Source organism: Manis javanica, chromosome 6, assembly GCF_040802235.1.
Source record: "Manis javanica isolate MJ-LG chromosome 6, MJ_LKY, whole genome shotgun sequence".
NCBI lineage: Eukaryota > Metazoa > Chordata > Mammalia > Pholidota > Manidae > Manis > Manis javanica.
The window spans coordinates 76,112,424-76,129,818 of NC_133161.1; the positions used below are offsets into that span (position 1 = coordinate 76,112,424).

At 43.5% G+C, this 17,395-nt stretch overlaps 2 long non-coding RNA genes across 3 annotated transcripts in view; both read left to right on the forward strand.

Annotated features, from left to right (window-relative positions):
• Window positions 1-935: 935 nt before the first annotated feature.
• On the forward strand, window positions 936-10,098 carry LOC140849924 (uncharacterized). The gene is made up of 3 exons (XR_012132329.1): window positions 936-1,066; window positions 3,300-3,483; window positions 7,336-10,098. It is a non-coding gene; the product is annotated as an uncharacterized lncRNA (long non-coding RNA).
• A 317-nt stretch (window positions 10,099-10,415) lies between these two features.
• The window catches only part of LOC118966982 (uncharacterized), a 39,004-nt gene continuing 32,024 nt past the window's right edge, over window positions 10,416-17,395 (forward strand). For both annotated transcript variants that reach the window (XR_012132330.1, XR_005053735.2), the window contains exon 1: window positions 10,416-10,661. This is a non-coding gene — a long non-coding RNA (uncharacterized lncRNA). The remainder of the gene's footprint in view (window positions 10,662-17,395) is intronic.

A 17,395-nucleotide genomic window follows, 5' to 3' on the forward strand; every position in this document is an offset into this window, starting at 1 on the left:
TTACTGAGTTAGAGGGAACAGTGGGGCCAAGGAATCTGCCTCTTTCACAATACAGTCCTTCCCCACCCTCCAGGGAAGTATGAGAATCTCAAGGCCTACTGTATATAGGTCTCATGTTAAGAATCCTAAGTAAGAATAGCAAAAATCAAAATGATCGAGGATATGTAGTGCCAGGCTTGAAATGAGGAATCTGCGGAGGAGTTCACCAAGTAGAGAAAAGGAGAAGAGGGCATCCAGCCAAGAAAAGGGCAGAGTTGCATGGATGGAAGAATGAGCACAGTAGACATTTATACTAGTAACAAGTCTGGCTGAGAACTCAAAATAAATAAATAAAGGCAGTTCAAAGGGCTCATATTAAATCACAAGCAAGGCTATAGGATTGGCATGTTGAAGTTACAAAGTAAAAATAGTGATGCCAGACTCAGGCTTGCATAGTTTGGGAAAAATAATTGATGCTGTAAGTAGCCTTGGTGACATATACTTATGTTTCTCATTGTGGTAGTGGAGGGTAACCTCATGAACAGATATGAAAATAATATTTATCTCAAGAAAAGATAGTCGCTCATGGGTACTACAAAAACTATTTTGGTATTATAAAGTGTTAGGAATTTAAGGGACATTATTAATTATCTCTTCCAACTCTCTTGTTGAAAAAAAAGCTTTAAATTTTGTCAAATATTTGCTTATTCATTATCATTTCAGGTAATACTGCTATGGGATAATGTAATAGCTTAATAAAAAGCACACTTCCTTTTTTTAATGGTTGAAACGACAACCATTAAAAAAAAAAGAGTAGTGGTGTCATTTGCCTTCAAGCTACACACTGGCAGAGTTGCGTTTGGAAACATTTCTATATCCAGACTACTTGAATTACACAATGCCTAACCCAAGTAGGCAACAGTTCGGTATTTATGCTGTCAGCAGCCTTAGCCCAAATAGCATGCTCTCTGAGGCATAAACAGTGAGAGTTAGAGTTTGAGAGCAAAAACAACAACCTGGAGCCTTGGACCTGGCACCAGCATCAGTTGATCAACATGGCAAAGAAACAGACTGCAAGAAGAGAGAGGTAGGCTGCAACAAGTTTGGAAACCCTGAAATCTGAGTAGCTGCTGGAGGGAGAGGGAGTTTTATTCTGCCAGAGCACAGGCGCTTTCAGAAAATGTGAAAACAGTGGGTTGGGTATTTGTGGTCAATGAAAAACCTAAGCTTTGGAAATTACATTCCACTACTAGGAATGCTAGCAGTCCTAGATAAATGTCCACAAACCAATAAGCAAGTGAAAGTCTGTGTCCTGGTTAAATACCCTAATAATTTGCTACATTCAGTTTTTCTTATTTGTTCATCCATCCATCTATTCAACAGTGTTTACTGTTAGTCACAGTACTAAAACAGGAAATAGAAGATAAGATTAAAATGCTCTCAAGCCTTATGGAGCTTACAGTCTAGATGAGACAATCATCAAGCAACTAAAATAAATAAATGATTGATTAAAATTTTTATTAAGTGAAACAAAACACTAGTTTGGTTTTGTAAGAATGGAAGTAGGTTAGCATAAGCATAGCCATCTTAAGGGCCTAGAAGCCATTTTCTGAGTGTGTGTGACTTAGAAAGAAAAACTGGAACTGGGTAAGGCTTTGAAAAACAAGTTAATCAATCATGAGCACCAGAATCAGGAAGCGGTGACCCTTGGTCAGCTAGCCTTGGTCAGTTAATCCTACATACCAAGCTTATTGTGCGGAACCGCCCCGACAATTGAGGAGTGGTCTTATCTTGCTCCTGCCTAACCCCAGGATGTATATCTTGCAAGAATAATGTATAGCTGTGGAAAATTACTATGAGTTAAGTGCTTTGAAAATGCTATATAAACCCTTGGCTTTGAGTGCTCGGGGTCCTTGTTGAAACCTGCTGTGCCAGGCAGACACTTGGACCCCAGCTAGCTGGAATAATAAACCTCTTGCTTGTTGCATTGATCTGCCGTGGCCTTCGTCTCCTCACTGAGGGGGAGGTGCAGACCGGAATAAGGCCATTGGGTCTTACATTTGGGGGCTCGTCTGGGATCGCATGCCCCCCCCCCTCCCGGAGGAACGACAAGCCAAGGATCAGAGGCTTGCCCTGGCCAGGTAATACTGTGTTTGTATCCGTGTGTCTCTTGTCAAACCTGTAAGAACGTTCTGTGTTTAATCAGAAAGTGCCTTGCAGGATGATGAGCACACCCAGTGTTTTTGTTTGCAAACAAACCTGAAACCTGTATAAAGCCTGTAGGAGCTCCAACCTGTATCTGGGTCGGCATTGACTTAGGCGGACGCGCTGGCAGGTCACCGGCCAAGGGTCTTGGGAGACGTCCCTTGCCCCCATCTGGAGGACGAGGTCCTCATCTGTGAGGAAAGTCGGCTGCCGCTGCAGTCCAACAGGCCCTCAACTCAGTGTCAGTTTTGCCTCCGCGGCTGCAGTAGATTCTTTTCTGTAGGCGCCTGTTTGTTAGCTATTGTGTTTATCCTAGTTTTGTTACTGACAGAAGAAATGGGACAGACACAGACGACTCCTTTAGACTTGACTTTAAGACACTGGGAGGACATAAAGAGTAGAGCAAATAATATGTCTGTTCTTGTTAAAAAGGATAAATGGAATACTCTGGCCTCAGCCAATTGGCTGGCCTTTCAGGTTGGCTGGCCTCCCGGGGGATCTTTCTCTCTACCCCTTATACAGGCAGTCAAGAAGAAAGTTTTTGATACCGGATTCTGTGCACGCCAAGACCAGACTCCTTATATTCTTGTTTGGGAAAGCTTAGTCACAGAACCCCCCTCTTGGGTTCAGCCCTTCTTACCCCACCCATCTTCACAGGTTTTTTAGCTCCACAAAGACCCAAAAGAACCTAAGAAAGTTCTGCCTTCACCCCCCGATGCAGATCTCCTCCTCCTCGATTCTCCCCCTCCATACCCTCCTACTGCTCCCCCACAACCTGCTGCCCCCCGGTCCCTATTCCTTCCCCCCCCTCTCCCGTTCCTCCTGTCCCTCCCATTCCCATCATTCCCCCACCTCCTCCAACCCCTCAGGCCAGCAGAGGGCAGAATGTTGGCCCAGCCGGAGGGCCAAGGAGCTGCTGGGCCCCCTCACCAGGAGCCGCTGTGACACTTCCCCTTCGAGCCCTCGGCCCACCCTCTGAGGATGGCCAGAAACTCCTACAGTATTGGCCTTTTTCTTCCTCAGACCTATACAACTGGAAGGCCCAAAATCCCCCTTTTTCAGAAAATCCCAGAGGGTTGATCAATCTGATTGAATCTTTACTTTTCACCCATCAGCCCACTTGGGATGACTGCAACCAGTTGTTACAGGTCCTGTTTACCACGGAAGAAAAAGACCGGATCCTCCTAGAGGCCCGGAAGAATGTACCAGGGGCCGATGGGTGACCCACTCAGAACCCAGCCATTATCGAGGAGGGGTTCCCCCTAACCAGACCTGATTGAGACTTCAACACCCCGGAAGGTAAGGAGAACCTGAAAGTCTTCTGCCAGGCTCTGATGGCAGGTCTCAGGGGAGCGGCAAGGCACCCCACCAATTTGGCTAAGGTAAGGGGAGTCCTTCAAGGACCCAATGAATCCCCCTCAGCATTTGTAGAAAGACTCATAGAGGCTTTTCGGCAGTACACTCCATATAATCCAGTCAGTGAGGAACATAAAGCCACAGTTATTGTAGCTTTTATAGATCAATCTAGTAGAGACATTAGGAGGAAATTGCAGAGGCTAGAAGGACTGCAGGACAAAACCCTGCGAGACATAGTACAGGTGACAGAGAAAGTGTATCATAATAGAGAGACTGAAGAGGAAAAACAAGGTAGGAAGCTGCAAGAGACTAAGGAAAGAGAGCTGAGGAAAGAAAGACGGCAAGAACGCAACCTCCATAAAATCCTCACCACTGTTGTGAGAGAGACCAGAGAACCTAAGCCAGGGCCAGGCGGCAGGAGACAACAGCTAGATAAAGATCAGTGCACGTACTGTAAAGAGAAGGGACATTGGGCCAGAGAATGCCCAAACAAGAGAAAGAAACCTCAGCAGTGGGAAAAACCGTTGCCTACCCTAAAATTCTGACCATGCACGAAGGCAGTGATTAGGGGGGACGGGGTTCGAAGCCCCTTCCCGAACCTAGGGTAACCCTAACTGTGGAGGGGAAACCTACTCAATTCTTAGTAGACACCAGGGCATCGCACTCAGTATTGCAACAAGCTGATGGATGGCTCTCAAATCAGAAATCATGGGTCCAGGGAGCCACGGGAAATAAATTGTACTCTTGGACCACTGCACGGATGGTAGACCTGGGAACAGGATTAGTGTCTCACACTTTCCTCGTGATCTCGGATTGCCCATATCCTTTATTGGGAAGAGACTTGCTCACAAAAATGAAAGCCCAGATCCATTTCCTGCCAGAGGGGCCACAGCTTAAAAGGCCCTCAGAGGACCCCATCCAGATACTGACTGTGATGTTAGAAGATGAGTATAGACTCTTTGAATTCAAAAAAGAGAACCCAGGCTCGGGAGATCTCAACCTGTGGCTAAGAAAGTTCCCTCAGGCATGGGCAGAGATGGCAGGAATCGGGAAGGCTAAACATAGGCTGCCCGTCTATGTCGAACTAAAACCACAAGCCACCCCTGTAGCCGTTCGCCAGTACCCTATGCCGAGAGAAGCCATAGAGGGAATCCGGCCCCATATCACCTGATTCCTCCAGTTGGGGATATTGTGCAGATGTCAATCTGCCTGGAACACCCCCCCTTCTTCCTGTCAGGAAGCCAGGCACAAATGAATACCGTCCAGTCCAAGACCTGCGAGAAGTTAACAAGCAGGTAATGGACATTCATCCCACGGTTCCTAATCCTTATAATCTTTTAAGTTCCTTGCCACCTCTCCGAGGCTGGTATACTGTTTTAGATTTAAAAGATGCCTTCTTCTGCCTCCAACTTGCACCGAAGAGTCAAGAGCTTTTCGCCTTTGAATGGAGAGACCCAGACGGAGGAGTGACAGGGCAACTCATGTGGACCCAGCTCCTGCAAGGATTAAAAAATTCCCCCACCCTCTTCGATGAACCAAGACCTGGCGCTATATCAAGAAGCTAACCCCCAGGTAACCTTGCTGCAATATGTTGATGATCTTCTGCTTGCAGCCGAAATGAGAGAAGATAGCCTGAAAGGGACAGAGAAACTTCTGGCAGAATTAGGAACTCTAGGATATCGGGCATCAGCCAAGAAAGCACAAATCTGCAAATGACAGGTAAGCTACCTGGGCTATGTGTTACGAGAAGGGAAGAGGTGGCTGTCAGACGCAAGGAAAGAGACTGTTCTCCATATCCCCCCGCCTGAGACTCCTAAGCAAGTCAGAGAATTCCTGGGGGCTGCAAGATTTTGCAGGCTATGGATCCCCGGGTTTGCAGAGATGGCAGCCCCCCCTTTACCCTCTCACCAAAGCTGGATCGTTCTCTTGGGGAGAGGAAGAACAGAAGGCATTTGATACCATTAAGCTGGCATTGATGTCCGCCCCAGCTCTGGGACTCCCCGGTGTGACAAAACCCTTCCACCTGTTCGTGGCAGAGAACGGGGGATAGCCAAAGGGGTGCTAACTCAGAAGCTCAGACCGTGGAAACGACCCAGAGCATACCTGTCTAAAAAACTAGATCCAGTAGCCGCCGGCTGGTCTGCATGCTTGAAAATAATCGTGGCAGCAGCAGTACTAGTCAAAGATGCGGACAAATTGACCCTAGGGCAAAATCTAACCATGACTGCTCTGCACGTGCTAGAAAGCATAATCCAGCAGCCCCTGCATCAGTGGCTTACAAATGCTCGGATAACTCACTACCAAGCCCTGTTGCTCAACTCCGACCGGGTGACATTCTCTCCGCCGACCAGTCTCAATCCGGCCACTTTGCTGCCAGACCCCCAGTGCATGACTGTCAGCAAGTATTAGCCAAAGCCCATGGGTGGCGTAAAGACTTGACTGACCTGCCTTTACCAGACACTGAAGCCACCTGGTTCACAGATGGAGGCAGCTACCTAGACCAAGGAAAGCGTAAGGCAGGAGTGGCTGTAGTAGATGGAGAAAAAAATAGTGTGGGCTCAGACCCTCCCCAAGGGAACCTCAGCACAGAAAGCTGAGCTCATTGCTCTTACGAGAGCGCTAGAACTGGGGTCCGGAAAGAAAATTAACATCTATACAGATAGCAGGTATGCTTTTGCGATGGCACATGTGCATGGAGCCATTTACCAACAAAGAGGACTCCTCACCTCCAAAGGAAGAGAAATAAAAAACAAGCCAGAAATCATGGCTCTTAGAAGCTCTGCACAAACCAGCCAAAGTAAGTATAATTCATTGCCCCGCTCACCAACACAGGAAGTCCTACATCACCGTAGGCAATAATATGGCTGATCAAGCTGCCCGAGAAGTGGCTGCAAAGACTGTAGAAATCTTCCTCTCTGAAACCCAGCCTGAGCCAAGCCTGCCACCCTACAAATATAGCCCAGCAGATTTAGAACTAATCTCCAAAGACCGTACTCACTATTTTGATGAACAGAAAAGAGCTTGGTGCACCCAAGATAGAAAAATAATCTTGCCCCAAGCAACTGCCAAAGCCATAATCAAACAGATGCACCAGTGGACACACTTAGGAGCGCACAAACTTACTCAGACTGTTTTAAACTCTGGGTGGTATGTGCCTAACCTGCAGCAGATAGCTGAATCTGTAGTTAAGCCGTGCGTTCCTTATCAAGAAACAAACACACCTGGGAAGAAGAAATGAACTAGAAAACAGGCAAGGGGGAACCGGCCTGGACAGTTTTGGGAAATAGACTTTACTGAAATTAAACCAGGGAAGTATAAATTTAAGTATCTCCTAGTGTTTGTAGATACCTTTTCAGGATGGGTCGAAGCCTTTCCAACAAGGCAGGAAACAGCTGCAGTAGTAATAAAGAAAATATTAGAAGAAATATTTCCTTGGTTCGGGATACCTAAGGTAATAGGATCTGACAACGGACCCGCTTTCATCGCCCGGGTAAGTCAGGGAGTTGCTAAGTATTTGGGGACCGATTGGAAATTACATTGCATGTACAGACCCCAGAGTTCAGGGCAAGTAGAAAGGATGAATCGAAACCTAAAAGAGACCTTAACTAAATTGACCATAGAGACTGGCTCAAACTGGGTGGTGCTCCTTCCCCTGGCTTTGTTCTGAGCTCTGAACACCCCTACTCATCTCAATCTAAGTCCCTTTGAAATCTTGTATGGCTCCCCCACCCCGCTTACTTGCCTGCATGACCCCCTCCCCATTACCCAGACTGACAACCGTGATTTATATAATAGGTTGAAAGCTCTCCAGGCAGTCCAAAGAGAAGTGTGGACCCAACTAAAAGCAGTCTATGAGCCCGGCACTCCAGAAGCAGCCCACCCGTTCCAAGTTGGAGACTTTGTGTTTGTAAGGCAGCACCAAGCACAGACCCTCGAGCCACGGTGGAAAGGACCCTACTTAGTGTTGCTGACCACCCCAACAGCAGTCGACAGGATTGCCGCCTGGATTCGCGCATCTCATGTGAAACCTGTTATCTCAGCCAAGACAGCTAATAACCATCTCGCGTGGAGAGCCCAGTCTACTGAGAATCCTCTCTGGCTTAAAATCACCAGAAGACCCCTAAAGTGACCAGATGCATGTCTGGAGACACCAGCGCCATTCAGCTGACCCATGCACCATTCCCAAAAACTCTATTCCAAGATGACCATGTCAGCTGGACAAAGACAATTCACAAAAGCTAAGACTGTGCCGCTCATATTATATATATTGTGCCTTTCCCCTATTGCACTCAGCGACCCTAACCCCCATGTCCCCTATCAGCTCACCTGGGAAATAGAGAACTGGGAGACTCATGAAATATACAATCGCACTTCCCACACAACCCCCTTAGGCACGTGGTTCCCTAACCTGTACTTTAACCTAGATAGAGTAGCAGACTTAGAAAAGAGAGGCGGAAAGGGCAGGAGTCAGCATTCAGGCCCCCCTCTTCCCTGCGCCCCTCAGTTCTGTCCGGATGGAATGGGAGGGGGAGACTGGCGAGAAAAGCAGCACCGAGTCTCTGTGAGTCAAAATGGGTTTCATGCGTGCCCAGGGTTTTGAACAGGGCCAGAGAAGCAGCAGTGTGGAGGGGCCGAGTCCTGATACTGTGCACGCTGGAGTTGTGTTACCACCAATGATGGGGTGTGGAAGTGGCAAGTAACTCCCCAGCTCATCACTCTCTCATTTGTTAAACCGTGCACCCGAACTAGGTACAGCCCAGACTGTAATCTGCTCAGGCTCCAGTTCACAGAACAAGGGAAAAAAGACACCCAATGGCAGACAGGGTTAACCTGGGGCCTATATCTTTATCAGACCCCTCCTTTTGGAACCCTTATCCGAGTCAAATTAAAAGTTGAGCCAATAGTCGAGATAGCCTTAGGTCCAAATAAATTATTGAAACCCAAAGCACCCAAAACCCCTAGACAGCCCCTCAAAGTGACACAGCCCCCTAAGTCCCTTCCCCAGAGCCTGAGCCCAGTTTGGACACCAGCCCCCGCTGTGGAAAGCCAGCCATCCCGGCTTCTTAGTCTAATCAGAGGTGCTTTCCAAGTTGTCAACAATTCCTGTCCTGAGCTAACTCGCTCCTGCTGGTTATGCTATGATGTTGCTCCCCCTTACTATGAAGGTATAGCATTTGTTAATGCTCTCAACCAGTCTTCTGACCCCTCCCAGTGTAGATGGCAGCAGAAAGGACCAAGACTCACTTTATCCTCTGTAAGTGGGCAAGGAACCTGCATTGGGAAAGTTCCTAAAACTTACACCTCCCTCTGCAACAAGACAGAAGTAATAAGCACCACCCCAACTTATTATATTCCCCCATCTAATGGGTGGTGGGCCTGCCAAACTGGAGTCACTCCATGTGTTCATTCCCAGAAGTTAAGCGAAACGTCTGACTTTTGTGTTCTAGTACAATTAATACCCCGCCTTATTTACCATCCTTATGACCAAGTCCTGTCCCAACTAAGCCAGTCTTCGCCCCGAGTCAAACGAGAATCCGTGAGTCTGACTATCTCCCTCTTACTAGGCCTTGGCCTAGGAGCAGCGGAGGCAGCCACAGGAGCATCCTCATTAGTTCTCCTGAACCAGCATTACCACAGTCTCAGAGAAGCCATAGATGCAAACTTAGAAGAAATAGAGAAATCCATATCCACCCTGCAAGACTCTTTAACTTCTTTATCAGAAGTAGTCTTACAAAATAGAAGAGGGTTAGACATGTTATTCCTCCAACAAGGCAGACTGTGCGCTGCCCTTAAAGAACAATGTTGCTTCTACGTAGATCATTCAGGAGTAGTAAAAGACTCCATGGCCGAAGTTAGAGAAGGGTTAGCTAAAAGGAAAAGAGAAAGAGAACAAAACCAAGGGTGGTTTGAGTACTGGTTCAACTCCTCGCCATGGTTCACTACCCTCATCTCTACTCTAGTAGGGCCACTAATAATCTTAATATTAATTCTAACTTTTGGCCCCTGCATCCTAAACCACCTAGTTACCTTTATCAAAGAACGCATTAGCACTGTGCAAATCATGGTGTTGAGACAGAACTATCAGAGTGTTGACCAAACACATGACCCCTAGTTTCATGATTGAAATCGATACAAGAAGAAGAGGCGTGTGTAAGAATGGAAATAGGTTAGCATAAGTGTAGCCATCTTAAGGGCATAGAAGCCATTTTCTGAGTGTGTGTGACTTAGAAAGAAAAACTGGAACTGGGTAAGGCTTTGAAAAACAAGTTAATCAATCATGAGCACCAGAATCAGGCAGTGGTGACCCTTGGTCAGCTAGCCTTGGTCAGTTAATCCTACATACCAAGCTTATCCTGTGGAACCGCCCTGACAATTGAGGAGTGGTCTTCTCTTGCTTCTGCCTAACCCCAGGATGTATGTCTTGCAAGAATAATGTATAGCTGTGGGAAATTACTATGAGTTAAGTGCTTTGAAAATGCTATATAAACCCTTGGCTTTGAGTGCTCGGGGTCCTTGTTGAAACCCGCTGTGCCGGGCAGACACTTGGACCCCAGCTAGCTGGAATAATAAATCTCTTGCTTGTTGCATTGATCTGCCGTGGCCTTCATCTCCTCACTGAGGGAGAAGCGCAGACCGGAATAAGGCCATTGGGTCTTACAGTTTATATTTTAATTTATACTTGGTGGTAAAAGAAGACTCTCTGAAGAGAGTACATTAAGCTTAGATCCAAATGATGAGTAAGTTACTACATATAACTTAGTAACTAGGTTGTTACTAGGTGAAGATAGAAGAGCCTTTTAGATAGAAGATCATGCTCAAAGACTCAGAGGGAACCAAGAGATGATCCATGGGACTGCAGGTCCAAGAACCAGAGAAAGTGGGTCAAGAGAAAACACGTAGCTCTGATCAGAATTTAAACATTCCAAAGCAGCATGAGGAACTTAGTCCCAGGGACTGCTTTAAATAGCCAGTCAGACCATGTGAGTGTGCTTTTGGAAGAGGGATACTTCCAATTGCCAGAGGGAAGTGCTTTCAGGGACAGACTGTCCATACTGTTTCACAGCAACTGTCCTAGAAGATTTTCAGCCAGCAAGTCACAGAGGAAAACTTGTCTTGGTTAGGCAAGTACACTAAATTCCTCTAAGCATTCAATATGTTCCAGCAGGGCAGAGTATAAAAAGGTAAGATTTTATTTAGACCTTTATTTCCAAAAGTCTGAAATTTTTGAGAAAAGGATATGTCACAGTATTTTGAGTTGGTTTTGGTATCCTATGTCTTCTACACATCATAATTCCCTGTGTCAGTGGTATATGAGACCAATTCTAACAAAGGCTGTGTCTTGCCTGAGGGTTTCAGCCCCAGGCAAGTTCACTCTGGATCCGGTGAGACAGAATAATGACAATGGAATCTTGAGGGTAAAAGGGGGCTTATATTAAGATTTATTCAAATGGCAGCAGGTAAACTGCTAAATCCCATCCACCTCTGGCTCAGCCTCTGCCCCAGGCTCTGTCTCCTCTCTAGGCTCTGCCCTCGCCTCCAGCCCCTGCTCTCCCCTCTCCTGCTCTCTTGCTCTCTTCTCTATGCTCCTTGCTCCAGGCAGAACTCCTTTTATAGCAACACAGACAATAATGGCTTATTCCCAACAGGTGTACACGTATGAGCCTGCACAGTAGGCTGAGTATTACATCCTTGCATGTACACAGTGAGTAGATTAGGATCAGGTGAGGAACTTCCATTCTCCCTACACCAGAAGCAATCTTGAGTGAGAAAAAGAATATTACTTCTCCTAACATTCATTCTCCTCTTCCTCCTGAACCTACCATCACTGTGACCTACTTACTTTCAATTCTTGAGTGTTTACACTTTTAGCTATATGTGATGTACTTTACATATATAAAGCTCACTCATCCTTTATATTCATTAACATTTTAATGAAGACCTTTAGTACACTGCACTGCCATTCTGGCTTTATGGTGTATAACTACAGTGAATGGAAAGAACAAAGAGGAGAGAAGATGAAAGAATGCAAGTTTCTGATATGTTTAAGTCTGTGAAGAACAGCCTTCTACGTTGCAAGATGAACAGATTCAAGTCTGAAATGAGTGACAGTGTGGCCAATTGCCTTAGGGAATGTCCTTGAGAATTAAATGGCAGAATACATATTTAAAGTAGTCTAGTTAGGGCAATCTTAAAGGTTACTTTGAAAAACAAACTCAGAAAGATCCTTCAGCTACCCAAGAAAAAGAAATGGTGGAAAAAGGCTGATTATATTAATACTTAACTAAAGCCCTTAAGGATACAAATGAAGCAAATAAGTTAACATTCCCTGGCTGCCTGTACTAGAGTGTAGGTCATGCTCAATCATGATCGTCTGTTTTTTTGTTATAGAATTATTGATATACACTCTTATGAAGGTTTCACATGAAAAAACAATGTGTTATTACATTCAACCATATTATCAAGTGCCCCCCATACTCCATTGCAGTCACTGCCCATCAGTGTAGTAAGATGCCACAGAGTCACTACTTCTCTTCTCTGTGCTACACTGTCTTTCCCATGATCCCCACCACACCATGCATGCCAATCATAATACCCCTCAATCCCCTTCTCCCTCCCTCTCCACCCACCCTTCCCAACCCCTCCCCTTTCATAACTTCTAGTCCCTTCTTGAAGTCTGTGAGTCTGTTGCTGTTTTATTTTGTTGGGGGATCATTGTGTATTTTCCTCGGTCCTGGTTCCCACCACAACAAAGAATTGAAGGGCAGAGACACAGTAGTGAAGCAGAGTAAAACTTTTATTTAAAGTTACTTAAAGAGAGAAAAAAATACAGGCCACCTCCACAAGGAAAGGTGCCCTGAGAGGTTTGGAAAGAGAAAGTTTAAGATTAAAAGGTTACACACTTACAAAGTGTGGGTGACCTCAGAGAGGGGAGTGCCCCGAAAAATTAGGGGTTCCCCATTTAAGGATTCTTCAGGAATGTTGAGACAGACACAGTGGGTGTAGTCAGAGTAGGGTGAGGGCTTCCAGAAAAAGCAAGGCAGGATATTTACAGTCAGAGCAATGTAACAATGTGCAAAGAAGTCCCTATCGAAGCTCTGTGCTAAGCATTATGCAAAGTCAAGGTCACACTAATTCTCTAGGGTAAAGATACCAGACTAGGAATATAGACATCTTCAGAGAGATCAGTCAAAGCTCAAAAGGCCAGGAGCAACTTGGCCTGGAATGTTTGAGTGTTCTGCAAATAAAGACAGGTATCTCAGCATAGCCCGTGACAGCCCGTGACTTCACTGTAAACAGCCCTAGCAAATAGACAACAACCCAGCCCACTTTAGGGGCAGGGAAGGTGGTACAACTCCACACCCTAAGCCCTCAGTTCCCAAAAATCCTCAACAGCCTATAAATCCCCTAGACAATGCACCACCCTGGGCTCTTTTGTCCACTCCTGGCATGAACCAGGAGCTCTGTTCTTTCACTGTATCTCTAAATAAAAGCCTCTCCCTGGCTCTCTTACCTTGGGTGTTTGCTAAGTTCATTCTTCGACTCTGCAAACAAGAAGCCTGACATCAATGTGACTAAGGCCTTGGGGTTCAGACCTGTTAAGTGGTCTTTGAATACTTAGAATTAACTTAACACAAGGAACTTCTGGCTCTGATTTCTCTAGAGCCTTGGTCCTGGAGCATGTGAAACAAGGCTGTCTGCCTAGCACCCAAGGTGGGCTGAGTTATTCTCTGTTTCCTAAAGAGTAAGTTAAGAATCTTACATTTTTAACTTCCTGGATATTAAAATACAATCTTTAAAATGGAATTCTTCCTGCCTTTTACTATGTTGTTTACACTGGGGCCGGCATGCTAGATTTGTTGCTAGGTTACAAACTACTTGATTAGGGCCAGGAGAAAAAACAGCATATAGGTAAAGTTAAAAAATAAACTGGGTATGCATGATTAACACAATAAAGACATGAGCTATGCTGAGGAACCATCCTTTATCTGAGGAATATTCAAACATTCCCGGCCAAATTGCTCCTGGCTTTTTGAGCTTTAATTGATTAACTTTGGGATTTTTAGTGGATTTAATGGCCTTTCTCTCTTTCCACCCTGCTCAAATCTATTTTCCTGCCAAACAGTTCCTTCAGTTTTGCTCATTGTTATACTCCACAAATGAGGGAAATCATTTGGTACTTGTCTTTCTCTGCCTGACTAATTTCACTGAGTATAATATCCTCTAGCTCCATCCATGTTGTTGCAAATGGTAGGATTTGTTTCTATCTTAAGGGTGAATAGTATTCCATTGTGTATTTGTGCCACATCTTCTTTACCCATTCATCTACTGATGGACACTTAGGTTGCTCCCATATCTTGGCTATTGTAAATAGGGCTGCAAAAAACATAGGGATGCATACGTCTTTTTGAATCTGAGAAATTACATTCTTTGGGTAAATTCCTAGGAGTGGAATTCCTGGGTCAAATGGTATTTCTATTTTTAGTTTTTTGACGAACCTCGATCTTGCTTTCGACAATGGTTGAACTAGTTTACATTTCCACCAGCAGTGTAGAAGGGTTTCCCTTTCCCTGCATCCTCACCAGCATTTGTTGTTCTTAGTCTTTTTGATACTGGCCATCCTAACTGGTGTAAGGTGATAGCTCATTGTGGGTTTTATTTGCATTTCCCTGATAATTAGCCATGTGGAGCATCTTTTCATGTGCCTGTTGGCCATCTGAATTTCTTCTTTGGAGAATTATCTGTTCATACCCTGTGCCCATTTTTAAATCAGGTTATTTGCTTTTTGGTTGTTGAGTTATGTGAGTCTTTATATATTTTGGATGTTGAGCCCTTGTTGGATATGTCATTTACAAATATATTCTCCCATACTGTAGGATGCTTTTTTGTTCTGTTGATTTGGTTCCTTTGCTGTACAGAAGCTTTTTAGTTTGATATACTACCATGTGTTCATTTTTATTTTGTTTCCCTTGCTCGAGGAGATGTGTTCAGGAAAAAGTTGCTCATGTTTATATTCAAGAGATTTTTGTCTATGTTGTCATCTACGAGTTTTATGGTTTCATGATTTCATTCAGGCCTTTGATCCATTTTGAGTTTACTTTTCTGTATGTAACTGCATGTAACTGACCAGTTTTGCCAACACCAGAAGTTGAAGAGGTTGTCATTTCCCCATTGTATGCCCATGGCTCCTTTATTGTATATTAATTAACCATGTATGGTTGGGTTTACATCTGGGCTCTCTAGTCTGTTGCATTGGTCTATGGGTTTGTTCTTGTTCCAGTACCAAATTGTCTTGATTACTGTGGCTTTGTAGTAGAGCTTGAAGTTGGGGAGTGCAATCCTCCCAGCTTTATTCTTCCTTCTCAGGATTTCTTTGGCTATTCAAGATCTTTGTGGTTCCATATGAATTTTAGAACTATTTGCTCTAGTTTGCTGAAGAATGCTGTTGGTATTTTGATAGGGATTGCACTGAATTTGTAGATTGCTTTTGGCAGGATGGCCATTTTGACAATATTAATCCTTCCTATCCATGAGCACATGATGCCTTTCCTTTTATGGGCATCTTCTTAAAATTCTCTTATGAGTGTCTTGTAGTTTTCAGGGTATAGGTCTTTCACTTCCTTGGTTAGGTTTATTACTAGGTATTTTATTCTTTTTGATGCAATTGTGAATGGAATTGTTTTCCTGATTTCTCTTTCTCCTAGTTCATAATTAGTATATAGGAATGCAACAGATTTCTGTGTACTAATTTTATATCCTGCAACTTTGCTGAATTCAGATATTAGATCTAGTACTTTTGGAGTGGATTCTTTAGGGTTTTTTATGTACAATATTGTGTTTTCTGCAAACATGGACAGTTTAATTTCTTCCATGCCAATCTGGATGCCTTTTATTTCTCTGTGTTTTTTTATTGCCATGGCTAGGACCTCCAGAACTATGTTGAATAAAACTGGGGAGAGTGGGCATGCTTCTTTTGTTCCCAATCTTAAAGGAAAGGTTTTCAGCTTCTTGCTGTTAAGTATGATGCTGGTTCTGGGTTTGTCATATATGGCCTTTATTATGTTGAGGTACTTGCCCTGTATACCCATTTTGTTGAGAGTTTTTATCATGAATGGATATTGAATTCTGTTGAATGCTTTTTCAGTGCCTATGGAGATGATCATGTGGTTTTTTTCCTTCTTTTTGTTGATGTGGAAGATGATGTTAATGGATTTTTGAATGTTGTACCATCCTTGTATCTCTGGCATAAATTATACTTGATCATGATGGATGATCTTTTTGATGTATTTTTGAATTCAGTTTGCTAATATTTTGTTGAGTATTTTTGCATCTATGTTCATCAGGGATATTGGTCTGTAATTTTCTTTTTTTGTGTTGTCTTTGTCTGGTTTTGGTATTAGAGTGAAGCTGGCCTAATGGAATGAGTATGGAAGTATTCCCTCCTCTTCTACTGCTTGGAAAACTTTAAGAAGAAATTTCATTGCTAGTAATTGATCTGTTCAGATTTTCCATTTATTTCTGGGTCAGCCTTGGAAGGTTTTATTTTTCTAGAAACTTGTCCATTTCTTCTAGGTTATCCAGTTTGTTGGCATATAATTTTTCATAGTATTCTCTAATAATTTTTGTATTTCTGTGGTGTCCATAGTGGTTTTTCCTTTCTCATTTTTTATTCTGTTTATATATGTATATTGTCTTTTTTTCTTGACAAGTCTGGCTAGGGTTTATTTATTTTGTTTATTTTCTTGAAGAATCAGCTCCTGCTTTCATTGATTCTTTCTATTGTTTCATTCTCAATTTTATTAATTTATGCTCTAATCTTTATTATTTCCCTCCTTCTACTGACTTTGGGCCTCGTTTGTTCTTCCTTTTCTAGTTTCATTAATTGTGAGTTTCAACTGTTCATATGGGATTGTTGTTCTTTCCTGAGGTAGCCCTGTATTGCAATATACTTCCATCTCTGCATGGCCTTCAATATATTCCACAGATTTTGCAGTATTGAATTATTGTTGTCATTTGTCTCCATATATTGCTTGATCTGTGTTTTATTTGGTCATTGATCCATTGGATATTTAGAAGCATGTTGTTAAGCCTCCATGTGTTTGTGGGCTTTTTTGTTTTCTTTACATACTTTATTTCTAGTTTTATACCTTTGTGGTCTGAGAAGCTGGTTGGTACAATTTCAATCTTTTTTAATTTACTGAAGCTCTTTTGGTGGACTAGTATATGATCTATTCTTGAAAATGTTCCATGTACGCTTGGGAAGAATATGTATCCTGTTGATTTTGGATGGGGTGCTCCTTAGATATCTGTTAGGTTCATCTGTTCTAGTGTGTGGTTCAGCACCTTTGTGTTCTTACTTATTTTCTGTCTGGTTGATCCATCCTTTGGAGTGAGTGGTGTGTTGAAGTCTCTAAAATGAATGTTTTTCATTTTATTTCCCCCTTTAATTCTGTTAGTATTTGTTTCACATATGTAGGTGCTCCTGTGTTGGGTGCATAGATATTTATATTGGTTAAATCCTCTTATTGGATTGAACCCTTTATCATTATGTAATGCCCTTCTTTGTCTCTTGACTTTCTTTGTTTTGAAGTCTATTTTGTCTGATACAAGTACTGCAATTCCTGCTTTTTTCTCCCTATTAGTTGCATGAAATATCTTTTTCCATCCCTTCACTTTTAGTCTGTGTATGTCTTTGGGTTTGAAGTGAGTCTCTTATAGGCAGCATATAGATAGATCTTGTTTTTTTTTTATCCATTCAGTGACTCTATGTCTTTTGATTGGTGCATTCTACACATTTCCATTTAGGGTGATTATAGATATGTATGTATGTATTGCTATTGCAGGCTTTAGATTCATG